Source organism: Ursus arctos, unplaced genomic scaffold, assembly GCF_023065955.2.
Source record: "Ursus arctos isolate Adak ecotype North America unplaced genomic scaffold, UrsArc2.0 scaffold_30, whole genome shotgun sequence".
NCBI classification, from domain to species: Eukaryota; Metazoa; Chordata; class Mammalia; order Carnivora; family Ursidae; genus Ursus; species Ursus arctos.
Genome location: NW_026622986.1, coordinates 33011104 through 33015726, shown reverse-complemented (window position 1 = coordinate 33015726; position 4623 = coordinate 33011104). Strand labels below are relative to the sequence as shown.

Here is a 4623-nt window from a genome sequence, read left to right as displayed (position 1 = left end):
AGAACCCCAGATGTGGGCACAGGCATCCAGAGTTCCGGACACCAGCCCTGTCCCCGGGGCTGGGCTCTAAGATTTCACAGAACTCCTTCTGACTGCAGAATTGAGCGTTGAAAGGTTCTCACATAAGTGATATTTTCACTCATGAACAAGGCAGTGACAGACACACACGATTTTAGCCCTGCAGCCTTCATGAAACCAGCAGGACCATGGGTGGGGCAGCAAGTTTCTTCAAAGATACACTGTATGCGTTGGGGGTCAGAGAGCGCGATATGCCATCTTATCACAATACTTGACTTCCTCTTTAGAGTCTGACAAAGCTTCTATATTTTCATAGGACCTCCCCCAAGCAGACAGACAATGCTGGGGGGAAAAAAGGAAGCTGAACAATGATGTGCTAAATTTGAAAGAAACATAACTTTTCACATGATACCAGACCTTTCCCAAACGCAACGCTCTTTGCCCTGCTTGTGGTCTCCAATTTTTTCCAGCTGAAGCCATCCCGAGGAAGTGGTATCATCAGCTTAATTAAAAATACCTCCTTCATCTTGGCTGCCTTTTACCAAAAGGAGTGATTTGAGTTCTTAGAAGAGATTGCTGCTGGCATTACAATAGCCGAGGGGGCTCTTGTGGGACCGGTAGTGTAGTTAGGTAAACAGTGATCTCATTTTGGGTCATGCAGTTTTACTAACATCATCGTGAAAGGTATCAACAAGATATGAGGTTGCTGTCAACGTACTTAACTCCGTTTGTTTTGGCTTTTGGGTTTTTTCATCTGACGGAGTGAACTCTCAGGAAGCTGGAAACATTTCTTTCCACTTAATTTTTGTCACTGTAAAAGCAATGCCTGCTCATTAAATAATTGTAAAAGGATAGGAAAAAAGAGAAGTTACTGACGATCCCCACGCTTTCAAACACTTTCTATTTTCCTTGATTGTGCGGCACATGAAGGAACTCTCATTATTTTTGAAGGTTTTAAATAATCCTAAATGAGGACACTTCTCAGTCTGTTCTAAAGACAAAATGGTGATTGAAACCCCACACGTTTCAGTTGGGTTAAACTTTGATCAACCCAGGTGACCAGTCCGTAGATCTTAAAACCCGGTGGAATACTTCTATCAGCCAGACCACACACCCAGATTCCTGGAGCAGGGCTCGTGTTTGTAACCAAACATAACCCCAGAATGTTTGCTTTCCTAAGCGTTTGAGACACATTCCTCTCATTGGAAAGCTTTGTGTCTTTACTCAACAGCCTCCGTATCTTAGCTATGTTAAAGATACATAGAGAAGGGGTGACATCACAGCGCTGATTTTGTTCTTTAAGCTCGGCACTCAGCTCCAGTTGAGCAGTTACAATGAGTCATGCAATCTTGTGACCGACCGGGCACTTTTCCAACCCGAGACACAGTTAAGATCTCGAACAGAACCTGGAGTTGTTTGAAGAGGAGGTAAGAACAGGACCTGGACTCTCGGTGATACCAGGCTTGTGTGAGTAACAAACTATGTCCCTATTCCTGCTGAGTAACACACCGATGATGAGGTAACACTTAGTAAAGCTGACTCATTTCCTCATTTACAGATGAAAGGGGCTGTTGGAGAAATGACTATCTCCCAGGTAAGCGGTGCTTCCTTCAGGGAATGCGTGGCCAGTCTTTTTAAAGCAAGGCTGACCGTGACATTGGCTCGCCGGTTATCAGGTCTATTGAAAAGGAAATTTTATTACGAAATCGTGTCAGACGTTAAAAGCCAGGGCCATTTCTACCCTTGACTACGTGACAACTGTGGATTTCAGAAGAAAGTGCTGGAAAGCTTGGGGAAATCGGGTGTCATATTGATGGAACACTGAAAATGAAAATGTGGGCTTAAAGCAAGGTTTCTTTTTATTTTCCACCAGATATATTTTTACTGGTGATGCTGGACATCTGTGTGGGGCATCTGTGGGCCAGCGCTGGATGCCCCCCTCTGTATCTAGGGACGCCGCAATTGTACCGGGATGGGGACTGTGGGATTTCCAGCCGTGTCCTGTTGGCTTGAACCCATTCAGCAGGCACTGCCGTCCTGGGAACCCAAGAACCCTCCTCCTCTCTGCCTTGCCGTAATCTCCTGTGCTTTATAATCAAGGCTGTCTTTACAAACACACTCCTCGAAGTTAGTTTGCAGCATACTTATTTTTAAAAATACAAGAAGCCTCTTGGGAGAAAAACATCAGATGAGTGCATTCCTCACCAAAACTCATAACTCTTTTCCTCCTCGACTGGATCTTCACTAGGACTTTACAAAAATGGAAGTAGGCTCTCGAAATAGGATTTTGTTATTTCCATTCATTTACAACGTGTGAATTGCCCTCTGTTGCCCCTTCTCCTACTTGGTATCCCTTCTTCTGAATTCTCGTGTAATTTTAACAGCTGTACAATTCTTTTTGTCGTTGGGAAATCACAAATTGTGAAACACGTTAAACTGAGCACATTTAAAAATAACCTAGCCTTTTCTACTGTTTGGGTAAGGCCGTTTGCTTGTTTGGGGTTGCTAATGGGAATAAGAGACCATGTGTACTGTTACCTCTAGAGCCAGCTTGTTTGCTCAGAGGAAAGAATTCATTGAATAGCCATAGACTACATTCCAGAATGTTGGCCAACCACTTTGCAAAAGTGAACTGTTGGGTCACAGCAAAACCCGCCACCACTCCTGGAAAAGCAGCTCCAAATATCTGCCCAGGGGACAGAGATCTTGCTGCAGGATGTCCGTATGGGCCCTCCTAACAAGTATTTTTATTAGTGGTTCTCTCCTCCTCTTGGTTTCCTAAGAAAAGGCTATTGGAATTTTTAGTCCCTGGAAATCCACTCTTTTTTTCGAAGTTACTTCCTATGTTTTGCAATGAATCCTCCCAATGAACTTGATCTAAATATTGGGTTGCAGGCTCGGGGTGGGGGTGATTTCAAATAGTTCAGGGCCCAGAAGAGATCTGTCGCGTTGTAGTTCTCTCCTTCCCTGCGAACAGACAACAATCGGATCGTTCTGCAGTTGGAATCTGAGACTCTGTGGAGCCATCGAGCTGGTCTGCAGGGAGGCTAAGACCTAGCCTGGCAGGTGGGATGCTGTGTGTCCCAGCTCCCTCTCCCTCTCCCTCATCGATCTCTTTTATAGATTGGACCACTCTACTTTGATCTGCTGTTCTACAAGAGTTCCTTTTCACCCAAACAGATAAATAAATGGGTTTGAAAGTTGGTTAGAAGGGAATGTCAAAGCACAGCCCAGAAAGAGGCTGGCATCGCCTCAGCTGGCCGTTCAGAACAGAAGTCAGGGCAGGGCTCAGGGACCGTGCCGGCCTGTCCGGGTCTCTGCTCCTCTGGATTCTCAGAGTCTGACTTATAAGGCAGCACAGAATGGGTCATGTCCTGGTGCCTGGTCCACCCAGGTGGAGTCTGGACTCCCTCCTGCCCCTCTCTGCGCTACATGGCCTTAGCAGGTGGTAAAACTCTCTGGGAATCAGACTTCCTGTGACCGGAACCGCCACGGCGGCAGGTAAGCCCTCACTCCTCTCCTGCAGCGAATGGTGACCTCTCTCTCTCAAACCCTAAGACTGAGGTCCCGAAGGCACATTCTCTTCCCTTCCTGACCCCACCACTTTCCCTTTCCAAAGACCTAAAGAGCCTTTGCCTTCACAGCGACCCTCAGATCTGTCCGTCCCCACGGCCACCGTCCTATTTTTGGCCCTCCTTATGTCAGGCCCATCTGTACTTCCAACTTCTTCTTCCTTGGGCCACACGCCTCCCTCCAGTTCTCGTGAATGCATCACATGACGGCCAGATGGGTCTTCAAATGCTGCTTCGAAAATGTCACATTTCTCACGAAAATCTTTCCCACTTGTCTCAGGGTATTCAAATCCCACTGACACACTTCTCTATTATTTTGCTCAATGAATATCTGAGCACTGGGGTTTCACTGTTGAGCACGGTGGGCCAAGAGCAGCCCGAAGACATCATTTCAAGTCAGCAAGCAAAGCCGTTTTCCGTATAAGGGCAGACGATGCTCTTCCTGGGCGCTTGAACCAGAAGGAGCTCAGGAGCAGACAAGCTGCGGTGCAGCCAGCCACCCTTCCCGCGAGCCACAGAGCCGGAGCTCGGCGTCCCGGGCTATACCTAAGCGCTCGGGTTACACCATGAGCTCTCACGAGCGTGTTATTTAGGTCGGGGGAGCTGAGGGGAAGAATCCCTTCTGTGTTTGGTGTGTATGTCAGCCTCTTATGGGGAGCCGTCAAATAATAAAGAAAGTCAACAGAAATGTCATTTCTAGTAGCTTTTAACTAACCGTGCCGTCTTTGGATATCACATGTGTGTGTGAAGACAGAGAATTCTAACTCCCATCTAATTAATCATTTTTAATTGTTTGGATGAAAAGCAAAGGCCTGTCAAGGGCATGAGAACAAATTCTGGTGGTGGGGCCCGTGGAAGTCAGACTCTGATGGTTGGGCGCCTGCAATGTGACAGTCGTGGTCTCTGAAGGGCCTGGACCTCCTACCTCGGAAGGAGGGGTCCCAGCCTCAGCGTCACTGGCCCGGCTCTTTCCTGGCCTCCTCCAGCCCATGGGACAGCTGTGGACTGAATTATGTTCCCCCCAAAATGTGCG

General features: G+C 47.3%; 1 long non-coding RNA gene across 1 annotated transcript; it reads left to right on the top strand.

Annotated features, from left to right (window-relative positions):
* Positions 1-777: 777 nt before the first annotated feature.
* On the top strand, positions 778-4278 carry LOC130542179 (uncharacterized). The gene is made up of 2 exons (XR_008956546.1): positions 778-1485; positions 1577-4278. It is a non-coding gene; the product is annotated as an uncharacterized LOC130542179 (long non-coding RNA).
* The last annotated feature ends 345 nt before the right edge of the window (positions 4279-4623 follow it).